This window comes from Phodopus roborovskii, unplaced genomic scaffold, assembly GCF_943737965.1.
Source record: "Phodopus roborovskii unplaced genomic scaffold, PHOROB, whole genome shotgun sequence".
NCBI classification, from domain to species: Eukaryota; Metazoa; Chordata; class Mammalia; order Rodentia; family Cricetidae; genus Phodopus; species Phodopus roborovskii.
Genome location: NW_026126433.1, coordinates 13684245 through 13700719, shown reverse-complemented (window position 1 = coordinate 13700719; position 16475 = coordinate 13684245). Strand labels below are relative to the sequence as shown.

The 16475-nt window shown below is 36.1% G+C and overlaps 1 protein-coding gene across 1 annotated transcript in view; it reads right to left on the bottom strand.

Moving 5' to 3' along the window:
* Naaladl2 (N-acetylated alpha-linked acidic dipeptidase like 2) overlaps window positions 1–16475 on the bottom strand; it is a 659654-nt gene that overhangs the window by 48484 nt on the left and 594695 nt on the right. The gene's annotated exons all lie outside the window — the stretch shown is intronic.

Below are 16475 nucleotides of genomic sequence, written 5' to 3'. Positions count from 1 at the left end.
GAGTGAATACAATCAAGTTATAAGCATATATAAAATGGTCAAATAATCATTTTATTCTATTTAATAAAGGGGGAGGGAAAGCAAAGAACACATTGTAGAAATGTCTCTCCTTCTACCTGTATACCTTGGGTATATAACACAATCATCAGGCTAGTAAACAATTGCCTTAACTTGCTGAGCCATTACATTGACCTAAATTGTAAATAGATTAAAACAGAAATAATTCATTGTTTACAGTGTATGAAAACATCAAAGATGACTTAAAAGAAGTATCTGAACTAAACATAAAACCTCTTACATATTGTATATTTACAATATACAGTATAGAATATACTGTATATTTACAATTTACAGTATAGAAGAAATAATGGAACAGAAAATAATGTTTAGAACCTTGCTCACAAATAATGATATGGTTCATTCAACTGAAAGAGTCACCATGTTTGAACACTTATGTATCAGTGTGCATTCTATGTTGATTAATTCTTGTTTGATTTCATGGCACATCATGAGGATAGGATTTTATTCATTTTGAAAATCAAATCCCAAATACTTTAGTGAAATTTTAGGATGACATGACTTTTCTTACATTATAATGATTCACCAAAGCTAGTAAAAGCTCAGACTATCTTTGCAAAAAAGAAGAAATGGGATTGATAAGGCACATTAGAAGTCACTGAAATTGAATGAGCAAAGAAAAAAAAAATAAAACAAGTTTGACATCTTTGATGTTCTTCCACATAAGAAAGAAAACTCCTTTCTGATCCACCATCCACTGCAGAATTCAAGGAATTACTACAGAATCAACTGAGACAAACACTACCACTCCCTTTATTTAGCTTTAAGTGAATTTATCTTTTATGGTACTGCAGGTGCAGTGAACAGACAGCTTCCAGAACTACTTAGTTTCAGAACACACAAAAAAAAAAAAAAAAAAAAAAGAAAGAAAGAAAGAAAGAAAGAAAGAAAGAAAGAAAACAGAGTGACAACATGCCTTATATATAGGAAGGCATTACTTCCAGAGTTGAAATTCAGGGATTGAGAAGCAGCTCCCTTGTAATGCTCACACAATCTTTTCAATGTATAAATTATGCTTCAAGGAACTTTAGCAGCCATCTCCCTCTCAATCTATTAGAGCTTGTTACTACCTTTTAATCAATCCCAGAAAGAAATGTTCCAATTTCTCTCTCTGAAATTTTGTTGAACCCAGATGAAGTAATCCTTCATGATTTTTGAATCTGCATGAGGATGTTAGATGTATCACATAAAGACAGTTGGCTATTTAGTTGAAGTCATTTTGCTGGTACCTAAAATTGCACCAGATGTGTCATTTAATGAGGGAACTACAAGATTAGCTAGGATTATAGAATTCAAACACAGATAATATTTTTATCTCTATCTGATTTTTGTCTCTGTTTCTAAGGTGAAAAGAAACTCATAAAGGAAAATACAATGTTGTTTGTCTCCACATATCTTAGTGCTAGAGTAATAGCTATTCTACCACAATCATTTAGTTAAAAACTTTTTTGAATGTTCAGTATAAGGTAATGTCTGTGAAATATAATGATGCATTCATTACACAATGATTATAAAATAATTCAGGGATATGTTTGGTGTATAACAATCACCTATGATATTATATCATTTATATACTATATATAAATGAATTATAACTGAAAATATAGAAACTTAGAATGAGAAGAAAATATCAGTTAAGTTATACAAAGTTAAATCAAAATATTCCCTGAAGATCTTCTATAAACACTTCAAAATTCAATCAAGAGCTAAAATGTCACAGAATACAAGATTTCTGGAGGCTGTTATCAGCTCACATGTAAAGATACTATCCCTCCCTCTCTCCCTCCCTCCCTCATTCTCTTTTACCCACTCTGCCCTCTAACATGCACACTAACCACCCTCCCCAATTCCATATGTAGGACAATGCCATCCAGTTGGGGTCATGTAGATCTGACAGGTCATGTGAAGTAGGGACGAGGAATTCTCTCCTGTCCCTAGGTAAAGGCAGTTATGCCTCCATGGGGGATGTGTTTTACAAGGTCCGTTTGTGCACCAGGGATACATCCTCACTCCACTATCTGAGGTCCCTTAGACTGCTCAGTCATTCTGGCTGAAACCCATATTCAGGGGGGCCTGAGTCAGTCCCACGCTCGATTCCCAGGTATCAGTCTGGGGGCCCATTAGCTCCTCCTTCTTTAGGTCAGCTGTTTCTTTGTGTTTCTGGAGCCTATTCTTGTCCTCTTGATCTGCATCTGAGTTCTAGTTACACTCAGTGTTTATGTATGGGTGTTTGCTCCTGTTTCCAACAGGTTTTGGATGAGGGCTCCATGGATAATTTAGTTGTTGATCTCAATATCTGGAAAGGGCATTTATGGTAGCCTTTCCACGGATGCTCAAATTGTTAGTTGTCATCAGGCTTGTAGTTATCTAGACCTTTCAGAGGGTTCCATTTTCTTTTGAAACAAATATTGGCTCCTTCTTTTATGTTCTCTCTCTGTCTCTCTGTGTCTGTGTCTGTGTCTGTGTCTGTGTCTCTGTCTCTCTCTCTCTCTCTCTCTCTCTCTCTCTCTCTCTCTCTCTCTCTCTCTAGTCTTCTATTCCTAACTGGACTCAATCTTCCTAGTCAAATGTGTTTTGCTCTCCTCCCCCTGGCTTTCTCCTACTTCTCTCTCCATTACTGCCCCCCACTACCTCTATTCTCTGGGGGACTTGTTCCTTCCCGCTTCTGTGAGGGCCTTTATATGACACTCTTAGAATACAACTTGTATCCTAGTTCCTCTGGTGGTATAAATTATAGGTTGGTGATCCTTTGCTGTAGGTATAAAATCCATATGTGAGTGAGTACATATGATGATCCTCTTTTTTGACTGGGTTACCTCATTCAGGATGTTTTCTTCAAGTACCATCCACTTGCCTATGAATTTCAAGATACCATTATTTTTTTCTGCAGAGTAGTATTCCATTGTGTAGATTTGCCACATCTTCATTATCCATTCTTCAATTGAGGGGCATCTAGGTTGGTTCAAGGCTCTTGCTATTACAAATAGTGCTGCTATGAACATAGTTGAACAGATGTCTTTGTTGCATGGATGTGGATCATTTGGGTATATGCCTAAGAGGGGGATTGCAGGGTCCTGTGGTAAAGTAATTCCCATTTTCCTGAGGAACCGCCATACTGATCTCCAAAATGGCTGCATGAGTTTGCACTCCCACCAGCAGTGCAGGAGCATTCCCCTTTCTGCACATCCTCTCCAGCATGAGTCATCATTGGTGTTTCTAATTTTAGCCATTCTGGAAGGAGTAAGATGGTATCCCAAAATTGTTTTGATTTGCACATCCCTGATAACTAGGGATGTTGAGCACTCTCTTAAATGTCTTTCAGCCTTTTTGATTTCTTCTATTGAGAATTCTTTCTTCAGTTCTGTACCCAATTTTTCATAGGGTTATTTGGTGTTTTGTTCATTAGTTTCTTGAGTTCTTTGTATATTTTATAGATCAGCCCTTTGTCAGTTATAGGATTGGTGAAAATCTTTTCCAAGTCTGTGGGCTACCGTTTGGTCTTGTCCACTGTTTCCTCTGCCTTACAGAAGCTTGTAAGTTTGAAGAGGTCCCATTTATTAATTGTTGCTCACAGTGTCTGTGCCCCTGGAGTTATGTTCAGGAAGTAGTCTCCTATACCAATTTTTTCAAAGGTACCTCCTACTTTCTCTTCTAAGAAGTTCAATGTGGCTGGATTGATGTTGAGGTCTTTGATCCATTTGGCCTTGAGTTTTGTGCATGGTGACAGACAAGGATCTATCTGCAGTCTTCTACACACCCTCATCCAATTGTGCCAGCACCATTTGTTGAAGATGCTGTCCTCACCCCATTGTATAATTTCAGCTGTTTTGGTGAAAATCAGGAGTTCATAGGTGTGTGGGTTAATATCAGGATTTTCAATTCAATTCCATTGGACTACCTGTCTATTTTTGGGCCAACACCAGGCTGTTTTCAGAACTATACCTCTGTAGTAGAGCTTAAAGTCAGGAATAGTGATGACTCCTGAAGTTCTTTTATTGTATAGGGTTGTTTTGGCTATTCTGGGATTTTGTTTTTTCATATAAAGTTGATTATTATCCTTTCAAGGTCATTGAAGAATTGTGGTCGGATTTTAATGGGGAGTGCATTGAATCTGTTGATTGCTTGTGGCAAGATTGCCATTTTTACTGGTTATCCTACCTATCCAAGAGCATGGGAAATCTTCCCATTTTCTGGTATCTTCTTTAATTTCTTTCTTTAGAGCCACAAAGTTCTTATTATATAAGTCTTTTACTTGTTTGGTAAGCGTTAAACCAAGATAACTTTATGTTGCTTGTGGCTATTGTAAAGGGTAATGTTTCTCTGATTTCATTCTCTGTCTCTTTGTCCTCTGAAAAGAGTAGGGCTACTAATTTTTTTGAGTTTATCTTGTGTGCTGCTAGTGTGCTGAAAGTGTTTATCAGCTGTAGGAGTTCCCTGGTAGAGTTTATTGGGTCACTTATGTAAACTGTCATATTGTCTGCAAATAGAGAAAGTTTGGATCTAATCTGGATCCACTTGATCTCCTTTTGTTGTCTTATAGCTTTAGCTAGAACTTACAGTATGATATTGAAGAGATATGGACAGAGAGGGCAGCCTTATGTTGTTCCTGATTTTAGAAAAATTGGCTTAAGTTTCTCTCCATTAAGGTTGATGTTGGCCGTTGGTTTACTGTATTTTTCTCTTATTATGTTTAGGTATGTTCCTGTTATCCCTGACCTCTCTAAGACCTTTAGCATGAAAGGGTGTTGAGTTTTGTCAACGGCTTTTTCAGCATCTAGGGAGGTAATCATATGGTTTTTCTCTTTCAGTTTGTTTATATGGTGGATCACGCTGATAGGTTTTCGTATGTTAAACCATCCCTGCAATCCAGGGATGAAGCCTACTTGGTCATGGTGGATGATTCAGTTTGCCAATATCTTATTGAGTATTTTTACATCAATATTCATCAGGGATATTGGTTTCTAGTTTTCTTTATTAGTTATGTCTTTGTGAGGCTTGGGTACCAAGGTCATTGTGGCCTCATAAAAAGAGTTTGGCAATGAACCTTCTGTTTCTATTTTGTGAAACAGTTTTAGGAGTATTGGTATTAGTTCTTCCTTGAATATCTGTTAGAATTCTGCCCTGAATCCATCTGGCCCTGGACTTTTTTTAGTTGGAAATCTTTCCATGACTGCTTCTTTTTCATTGCACGTTATAGGTCTATTTAAGTAGTTTGTCTGTTCTTGATTTAATTTTTGTGATAATTATCCAGAATTTTGTCCATTTCCTTTGAATTTTCATTTTTTGTGGAATACAGGTTTTCAATGTATGACCTGAAAATTGTCTGGATTTTCTCTATGTCCCTAGTTATGTTCCCCTTTTCGTTTCTGATTTTGTTAATTTGCATGTTCTCTCTCTAATTTTTCGTTAGTTTGGATAAAGGTTTGTCTATCTTGTTGATTTTCTCAAAAAACCAACTCTTCGTTGCATTGATTTTTTGTATTGTTTTCCTGGTTTCTATTTGTTTGATTTCAGCCCTCAAGTTGATTATTTCCTGGCATCTACTCCTGCGGGGTGAGTTTGCTTCTCTCTGTTCTAAGGCTTTAAGTTGAGCTGTTAATTCTCTTATGTGACTATCCTCTGTTTTCTTCATCTGTGCACTTAGTGCAAAGAACTTCCCTCGTAGCACTGCTTTCAAGGTGTCCCATAAGTTTGGGTATGTTGTGTCCTCATTCTCGTTGAATATTAGAAAGTCCTTAATTTATTTCTTTATATGTTCTTTAACCCAGGTTTGGTGCAATTGCACATTGTTCAGTTTCCATGAGTTTGCAGGTTTTCTGATATTTGTGTTGTTGTTGAATTCTAATTTTAAAGCATGGTGGTCTGATAAGGTACAGGGTATTATTCCTATTCTCTTGTATCTGTTGAGGTTTGTTATGCCACCTAGTATGTGGTCGATTTTAGAGAAGGTTTCATGTAGAACAGAGAAGGTATATTCTTTTGTCTTTGGATGGAATGTTCTATAGATTTCTGTTAAACCCAGTTGAGACATAATGTCTGTTAGTTATTTTGTTTCTTTGTTGAGTTTCTGATTTGTGGTCCTGTCTAGTGTTGAGAGTGGTGTATTGAAGTGGGAGGTTTTATATAAGCTTTGAGTTTTAGTAAAGTTTCTTTTACGAATGTGGGTGCCTTTGTATTAGGGGCATAGCTGTTCAGAACTGAGACTTTGTATGATGGATTTTTCCTGCGATGAATACAAAATGACTGTCTTCATCTCTTTTGATTAACTTTGGTTTGAAGTCTAACTTGTAAGATATTATGCTAGCCATGCCTGCTTGCTTCTTGGTTCCATTTGATTGGAAAATCTTTTTCCAACCCTTTACCCTGAGGTAATGTCTGTCTTTGAAGCTTATATGTGTTTCTTGTATGCAGCAGAAGGATGGATTCTATCTTCCTATCCATTCTATCTTAAGCAACAATATTGATGTGTTCCTACAGCTCTTCTGCACAAGACAAACTCTCCCCACTAAGATCTTCTGCAAATATAGACAAATATTACCTTATAGCATCTTTCCCTACCTGGAGTATGGCTCCAGAGGCAGTGGCAGTGCTGTATTGTAGACCTAAAGGTGCATTGAGAGCTGGTAAATATAAAGGCAAGCCTAACTTATGAGTGATTAAATGCACTTATCTATGCAAGGCATACAACCTATTTAAGATCATTTTCAAATTAAATCTAATCTTTGCATCTCAAGAATACAGCTCTTGACTCATGTCACACAGCAGGAGGCAAACAACACAGTATATGGAAATCTTTGCATAGTGACTTCAGGACTGCTCAGATATTTCAGAACTTATTCCTCATGAAGATTCTTTATTTATGGTTTCTCACATACCTTCCTTAGTAGTTCAGAAGCTACAATACATGACGCATTTCTATGCACATATGCCATCAAGATCCAAAATCAACTATAGCACTGGCATCAACCACTAAGTCTACACTTGTTCTGACATGACAACACCTAGGTCTATACAAGACACCCACCAGCCTAAACTACATCATAGCTTAATGAAGTGTTAAACCACTGTGCCTTTGCATGCCTTGAAAACTGACAATTTTAAAGACTGATTTTTACTTTCTAGTTTTATATTTTCTTAGGGTTTCATAGTCCAAAAAGTTTTAGATACTAGCTCATTTGCATCTATATGATTTGATTCTATTTTGCAGCTGTAGTTTTCAAACGTCCACTGCATTTCCTTTTAAGTTATGGGGGAAATTACTGGTTGTACTCAAACACAACACAAACACTACATTTTTACATAAAACAAGCACAACCTTTCTCATTTACTAGCATTTCTCAGGAGCCATTGCTGTATCCACAAGCTTATCACAGCTTTAAAGGTACTAACAGTTGCATTACCACTGCTTAGAACTCTTTGATGTAAAACACAAAAATAGAATGATGTGCTTGGTGTAATACAGTGGTTAAAAGCATAATAGGAGATTATTTGAAAGAAAATATATGCTACTTAATATCATCTTAAAAATATCTCATAGCTACATTAAAGAGAAGAAAAGAAATTGCCAATATGATGTCAGCCAAGAGAATAATAGCTCTTTATTATGCTACATTTTCTATTCCTCACGCTGTCTTCTTCAGTAGGAACCACAATGTATCATCTCAGTTGGTTCCTTAAGAAGCACTCAAGTAAAGAAAGATGTGTGGGAGTTAAATTAATAATAATGCTCCAGGTGATCCAGACCTGATTTTACATTTCATATCGAAATATATATTATTTGAAGATGACTAATATAGAAGACCATGAGTAACTACAACTAAAGTGAATGCAAAAAAGATCTCCTTGGCAAAAAGATATTTGGGGAAAGTTTAGACACTGGCCACATTTTAAAAAGTAGTTTGGTATTATATTCTTAAATGCAAAACTTATGTAATAGTCCCGGGAGCCAGGACATGCTTCATTCAGAAGAACTTTAACACTCCTGAATAAGTGTATGTTCGGTGATCTCTCCCTCTGCCACTGCATAGATTGAGCTCTGAGCCCAAAAGTGAATAGAATTGTCTATGTCCCCAAAGCTACATGAATGCACTTCCCTAAACACTGCATGGAGTGAAGACTTCCCTTGTGTATAGATATAAATTAAAAAGGTCCCCAACAGGCTCATGTATTTAAAAGTTTAGTCCCTATTTGGTGGTGAGATGGTGAAACTTTGAGGGGATAGAGCCTTGCTCGAAAAGATACACCACTGGGAATGGGCATTGAGAGTTGAGTCTGCCCACTTCCAGTTCAGTCTCTCTGCCTTCTGTCTGTGGTTGAAGAGATGATCTCTCAGATCTGTCTCTGGCTGCCTGTTGCCATGCCTCTTCACAATCATGCACCTCTCTCTCCCTCTGTAACCTTAAGCCAAAATAACTCTTTCTTCTATAAGTTGCCTTGGTGATCATGTTTTATAGTAACAGAAAAATAATCTCCTTACATTATGTGGAGTGAGCTCTGCCCCCATCTCTGACTGCCTGGTTTAGAAAATAAATCATGAACTCTTTATGTAATTCACTGATGCTTCACTAGGCAAAGGAGTATAGATCTGACTATTGACATCTTTGGAAGAAAGAGCTACAGCTTTCTGTCCTTTTTAAATAATATATTTATTTTTGTGAATATGAATTTTTTTCATATAGGAATGTGTACCACATAAGTCCCAGACTCCACTGGAGCCCAGAAGAGGATATCAGATTCCCTAAAACTGGAGATACAGAGAGTTTTGAGCTATCATGTGGCTTCTGAGAACTGAACCTGAGTTCTCTGCAATAGCTGCAGTACTCTTAAACACTGAGATGCCCCTACGACTCCTAAAGCATTCTGAAATGAAGAATATTCTTGTACTGTAGATTTTTTTTTTTGCATCATTATCCACTGCAGGTAGAAATTTGAAGCTGTAAATTTAAAGGTATATGTGAGTTTAGTTTTACACAGGCTAATTCAAAATATGAAAAAAATAAAAACAAGGTTTAAATAAAATTGCTGAACATGAGGGCATGCACTTAAATTCTTTTACAAATAAAGGTAAGAATTACTTATGAGCTTGTTGCTGGAGAAAAAAGCTAGAGCCTTGAAAAGACAGGTTAAGCAAACAAACAAAATTATCAACATTATTAAAACTTACCATTGATGCAAACTATATAGAGTAATAGATTGAGTTTTTGTAACTTCATGGTTATGGGATTTTGATTAAAAATACATTTTGTTTTTTTTTAATATAATAGACAGTTATCATAGTGGGAAAGTAAGAGAATAAGTGGTCAGCATTAGGCTGTACTCACTGACTCCTCATCTCTGAACTGCAGTCAAAAGCAGATGAAGCACAAATCTGAGTGGGGCCTGAGGGAGGAAAGCTTGATCAAAGAGATGATTGCCTAACAGTAAATTATGCAACAAGAGAGGAACAAAAGTAAACACATAATTCCAAGGAATATGACAAAACCAATGTTCACAGAGTATCAAGTAAATGGCAATATTTGAAAAGCAAGCAGAGTTAGTGATTTCCAAGAAACACCATGGAGAAGAAAACTCGAGCTTGACAGGCCAATGCTAACAGTATAAAATTGGATCAGATTCTGTTCTTGGACCTGTACTCTCCCAAATATTTCATTAGTTTAGGTGTCATTATTGATACGTGAACCATATTCTTTAATGTAGTCATATAGTCAAAATTAATGTGTAGGTAGAGTGAAAATTAAGGCTAAATCTATTTTTAGAAATATTTTCAACCCTTTTGGTTGATTGGAGGAACCCTCTGTGAAATACTTATCGCATAAAGAAGCTGTTTTCAGACATCCCTGCTATGAACATACTACTGGAGGTCTATCACCATCTAAAAGGTCCATGGAAAGAAAGTAAAATTTATGTTTGGAATCATTAGAACTTAGACTGTCAAGGACTTTAAATCTAGCTCACAGAACTAGGTGAGCAGGGATATGGCTCCCCATGTATCATCCAGTCCTGAGTTGACACGGATAGTAATTAAAACCAAGATGGAGAATGATGGGCTTAGAACAGGAATCATGTAATTTGTTCAGCATATAACTTAATTTTGCCAATTAGGAAATTCATTTTATAGTACTTAGGAAGAAAATTAAACACATTATATGGTTTTCAATTGCTTGTGACATTTAAAAATTGAATCTACAAATATAGCAGGACTCTAAATCCTGGTCTCTCTGTACCATCACCTTGAAAATTACGCCCTCTTCCCAAATTCAGCAAAGATACCAATGAACTATCAAAGCTAATAACAACAAAAAATGGTCCATCAAATCAGCATTGTCACTTATTCAAGCAAAAGGGGAAAAGCTGCCAAAAAGTATTTAAATTTGTGAGACAATCCAAAGGTGGCAACAAGCCACAGTGCTCAAAATTGTATTTCCTACTAGGTCTGGCTTGCACTAAATAAATGTGTACATAGCCAGATCAAATGGTAATTACTTCTGCTTATTTGGGCTCATGCAATTTTTACAATAACTTTAAGTAAACATCCAGGCTTCTGACAAGAAAAAAAAAATGAGCATCACAACTCCATATCATTAATTGTTGTAAAGTGCAGTTTTATATCTTAAAATTTAGTGGAAATGAGAAACAGTAACTGATTGAGATTATTAGTTACTCATTCTCTAGTCTGTTTGCTGGTTTCCCACCTATAACCCTACTTTACTGTTCATTTGCTTGATGTCTACCCCAACTCTAACAATCTAGTGTCATTACTTTCTAGGAGAATCTTTTTGACCTATTATTCTTAATCTGGGGAAAATATATGAATCATGGAAGGGCTTGTCTTAGAAGCACAAGGAATTGAGTTCAATCCCTAGTTCCCATGTGAAAAGCAAAATGTGTTGGCAAAGGCTTAGAAATGTGCTGTTGTGGCGCCAGAGGCAGGCAGATCCTGGGCTAAGTGGTCATTCATCTTAGCCTAATAGCTTTATCCCAGGATACTGAGACACATAGGCAGTGCTTGAGGACAATGGAAGAGCAGCATACCTTGCCGTTTGGTCTCCAAACAAGTGCATATGTGTGTACACACACGTGTATTAAAGCACACAAAAGCACATCTGAAGTATATCATTTACTTTATCAGTCACTATTTCCACTCCATTTCCCCATGCCATGGATAAATATTTATTCATTTTCTATTTTGTCTTTGGCATTGACCAAATATTAAAAGCCAAGGTCAGTCACTTTCAAGAAAGACGCAGTAAATCAACTCAAACAAATTATTCGCTAGTAAATGATCCTTCTTTCTGATGCTTGTGGGAACAGTGGAAAATGTTTGGCTGTGACCATAAACTAGTGTCATAAATAAACAAGATGGCCAATTGTCAAGGGGTAAAAATTACGGCACTGAAAATGCAATTGGCTTTCAGGGACCTTAGTTCTCATAGTGCTCACACTGAAGAGAAACAGTATTTTATAGTTCAGCCTTGAAGGTCACTTTTTCTTTTCCTTTACTATAATTTAAAACTTGAAACTAATCACTGATACCTGTCATAACAAAATAAGAAATAAATCATCAATTTAAGCTTGTATCAAGCAATGAAATATGTGTTTCATTTAATACACTACAGAAACTATTTAGTACAGAGAAGTGTCTAGCATTGTTGGTAAACTTTGTTACTTATTTAGGTATTGACATCATAGTCATATTTATACATTAACATCTTGAAGTAATATGTATTGTAAATACAGCTATAGTCAATATGATAGGAACTGAAAGATCCATTCAAGTTATCAAGCAATTAACATATCATTTTTAAGTTAAGATGCCTAAAATACCAAAAGGGAAAAACCAAAGTCTATGTTGAAGGCTATGAGCCACAGCTCTTTGAACAAATAATTAGACAGAAGACATTAAAGGAAAGTTAAACCTATGTTTGTTACAGTTTATTTTATTCTCATTGGGATTTTAATATTGGCAACTCTAAAATTGTATCTCAAAATTCTGAAGCAAAGGAACATGGTGGTACCTAAGGAGTTTCACATGAGATGTACAATAATAAAAATAGCTAAGAGTGAAAGGCAAAGTTCTTCAGCTGCAGGAGAGGCAGCCTAGCAAAACAGAAGTCCAGTGTTCCTGGCTGATCACACACAAAACCTAGGATCTCACGGAAAATTCTGTTTTTAACAGTAGTATTTGATTTCAAATGGAAATACACAACAACCAGCATTTCGTCTCTTACTAGTAATTTTTCTTGCTATAATGGCATGTTCCTGAATAGAGAGGGCTATTAACTTGGGGCAAATGTAAAGTGTTTTCATCTTTACACATTTATTTATTTTGTGGATGTAAATGCATAGCCATTCATGTCCCTTGGAGTGTGTGTGGAAGTCCCAAGATATTTTGTGGGAGAAGGTTCTCTGCTAGCATGTGAGTATTGTGTTGGTTTAAACAATCCATAGGAGCCTCAGAGTGCTCAGGATATGTCAGTGTTGCATTTAGGAAAAGAAATTAATAAAGCATTTCTCCATGTCATTTAACCAAGATCAAAAGCAGATTTCAATTCTCTCTTTCTCTTCCTATGTATTCTGTCATTTCTGTATGTCTTTTGTAGGAGAATGAATCTATGTTTGCCTGAATTCTATCTTGTGAATGTGTTTTTTTCCTGGCTGTGTCTGTCACTAACAAAGAGCTTTGCTCTCTCATTACTGAACAGCACTGAAAGATTCAACATGAGGAAGGCATTGTACAGCAACCTTTAATGGAGTTTACAAGGTTGAGGTGACTGACTCCAACTGACTACATCCATCCCCAAAATTAAACAGTACTAAAAATACTGTTACCAAATGATTTACATATGCTGTATCCAACATGTATGGGGATATTCATTTATCAAGGCCATTTTTTCTTACAAATGGTTTTAAGCAACTATTTACACACATACTCATGCATTGCTCTGTAGGTCAGAAGCATGGAAGAGCATATAATTTATGATTTCAGCCATGCATTACCTTAGGTTGTAAAAGGTGATAATACAATAAATCTAAAGCAAGAAAGCTCAGTTGTTTTCTTAAAGATAGGTAAAACAACCTAAGAACACAGGGTAACAGCCTTATACCTTAAGTGACCTCAAAATATATACTAACTTTGGAAAGCTTTGGTTTCAGGTGTGGGGCAGGGATAGGGCTCAGGCCCTCAGCATTTTTTTCTATTAAGCCATCTCATTGACTTTCAGTGTAATTTATTGCCATCCTGTTCTAAGGTAAGCCTGGCACTGCTCTGATTCCATTGCCTCTCTATCTGCTCAGATCTGGATTATATTGCCTCTCTTGTCCTGTCTATGACTGGGCCCCAGGAAGTAAAATGGAAGATTTCTAATCACTTCCCACTCATTGAACAATAAAATCTCCTTCTGAATTAATGTTTGTCTAACTTCTTAACAACTTAGGTTTCAGTTAATGAAGTGCAAGAACAGGACAGTCTCTGTGATCCTCTTTATTCTTTGCCTTAAAGAGGAATACAAAGAATTGTCTGACTTACCTCTCAGAGCACTGATAAGACCTTTTCACTGCTATCTCCCCCATGCTGGGAGCTAGGAAACTTCTTATCTCTGGCTATATGAATGTAGCTACCTAGAGAACAAACTGAAGCACCCGGATTGTTTAAGAGTATAAAGTTAGCATTAAGTCACACTCCAACATTCAAGCTTCCTCATGACTGTTTATTCTTTATTAAACTCCAGATCTAAAAGTAAGTATCATTCTCCACTTTCCTGAATCTCAAGTACATAAGATTCTTGTTTACAAACTATTTATGTGAAATAAATGTATTTGTGTCAGTTTTGCTCTGAGTCTAACCATCATGCTAAGGAAAAGGATGATTAATTCTATCCACATATACATCTTCATCTGAAGATATAAAAATTGTATAATTATGCTTTATTATCTCCTTTACAATATATATTTATTAAGTCACACATTCTATCTGGGAGCTCAAAGATATATAAGGAATTGTCACACTTTCATAGATCTCTCATCTTTATCCCTACACAATTACAATATTCTTTATGAATAAAGACACTGGAAAAGATCTTACATGACCATGTTTAGCATCTACCGTGGTTTCGTCCTTCTTTACACTTTAGAGATATATTTTCTACTACCACTTTTGTCTGGATGTCTGTGTTCTCTTGCTATCCATGTGCTGTGATCCTAATTCTAATGCAATTATTACCTGTCTGGTTCTTAGGAAAAGGGCTAGGTTATCAGTCCAGAATTCTCAAGTATGAGATAAACACCCTCATAAAAGAGGCCAATATACCTCTCATCATTCTTCTGTTTTGTGAGATTAGAGAAAATCACCAGCATCTGGGGACCATGATGCTGAGGCTGAATATGCAGGGCTTGGATCTTGGTCTTCTCAGTCCTGGGCACTATGAGCAATGAATCCCAGTTGTTGATCTAGTCTGTAGCTTTTGTTACTTTGTCCCAATGGGCCAATGCCCACTTAAACACAGCAAAGCCATCAAACTGAAGGTATCTGTCCTTCACGAATATTAGGCCGTAATGAATTCTTTCTTTCCCTTATGAACAAATTTTGCCTTCCAAAAGACCATTAACATCAAAACAATAAATATGCCAACCTTCCTGTCTAATACCACATGTCCTTGGATGGTTCCTATCTGCCCACTCTCCTTTAAATCCCTCTAACTGTTCTTTCAAACAAACCATTGTTCTAAGCTGTGTTTTTGTGGAAGTCACATTAACACCCAATATCCACCTAGTAGTGAATGTTTTCTTGAAGTTTGAGCAGCATGGAACAACCTGATATCTCTTCCTCTTCCTCCCCCCTCTAGTCTCATGACATATGCATGCCATACATATTCAGTGAATTTTTAAGTTAGTTAATGAATGATTTTAGGCAACCCTGTGAAGTACCGGGGGGGGGGGGTTCATTATAAATAATTTGTAATGCTACTTCTCTTGGGAGAAAGATGGGAATTAAATTGAAAGGGATCTTTGTTTACTTACCAAAACTAGCTTAATATTAATGACTGTCACTATGAATAGTAGTTCTTTTTGAGCCCTAGAAATACCCTATATTGAAAAAATATTAGAAACTGTTTTATATTAATAAACCACTAGGCCTAGTTGAAGGTATTTTAAAATAAACTCAATTGTTTAAAAACTAACCAAACAAAATATAAAAATGTTTTGTTAGCACTTATGTTTTTATTTCCATAATTTTTTTAACCTTTTAAAATGTAACTCTATATTGTTTTCTTTTAGATTTTTTGATCATAGTTTTAACTCAGAAAGAAATTTGTTTAGAATTCTTTTATACAATGTTGGCATTTTCAAGTACACAACTTGAGATTCTCTCTCATGCATGATACTTTACAGATAGACAAGGATTTCATAATGTAAAAAGCCTCCTCTTTTCTTCTCTGAAAGTTTAAAGTACTATCTTCGAGACCAACAAAATTTTATAGAGGATAAAGTTTAGATGCTAAGAAAAACAGCTTCAAGATCAAATGAAACAGATTTTTTTAAAAGCGAAAATTCTTAGAGAAAGGTTATTATTCATAGAACTATTTATTTTCTGTACCTGCTGTATGCTTATTTTGTAAAATGCCATGTGCTTCACTACCCCGTTTCTGAGCTCCAAATATTCTAGAAATAGCAAATGTGAAAGAGAAACAGAGTGGCACGGGTAGCCATAGCAACCTGGGAGTGATGCAAGTCTGGTGGGAGCAGGGAAGAAGAGAACTACACAGATAAACAAGATTAGGTAAAAAAAAAAAAAAAAAGCTAGCAAATCATTGCTTTCATCCAGTGTAATAACAAATTCATAGTAAATAAACAAACTTGGATAATTGTCTGAGGAAGTTTGATTTCACTTTTAAAAAATGTCTTTAATTCCAAGTTATTGGAAATCTTTGTCTTTGGAACTACTTTGTCATTAGAGGACACTTTAAGTACTGCAGTTAAAACACCGGTTTACTCTTCAGTTGAGCAGTTTCTTTCACTGACTTGTTAAAGATTTGCTAGCAGATTATGCAACTCAGAAAGAGGATGACAACCTTAATCATAATCTCCATTTGTATTTAGTGAATATAACACAGGAAGAGAGTGACAACCTTAATCTTCTTTTTAATCACAATCTCTCTCTTTGTATTTAGTTGATGAAGACAAGCAAGAATGCAGTTGGAAAGGTGGGAGTCTGAATTCTGCAAGATTGTTTATGTGGGAAGGGCTGAGATGGAAACTATGGAACTGATCCTCTGGTTGCCTCACGGCTGCCTTTAACATGAGCCAGAAATTTGGTCCACATCCCTTAGGCACCAGTCCCAAAGGAGAAACTTGGGATTCTATCTTGTGTGGAATAAATGTGTTGGGTACACTGCTGGGGA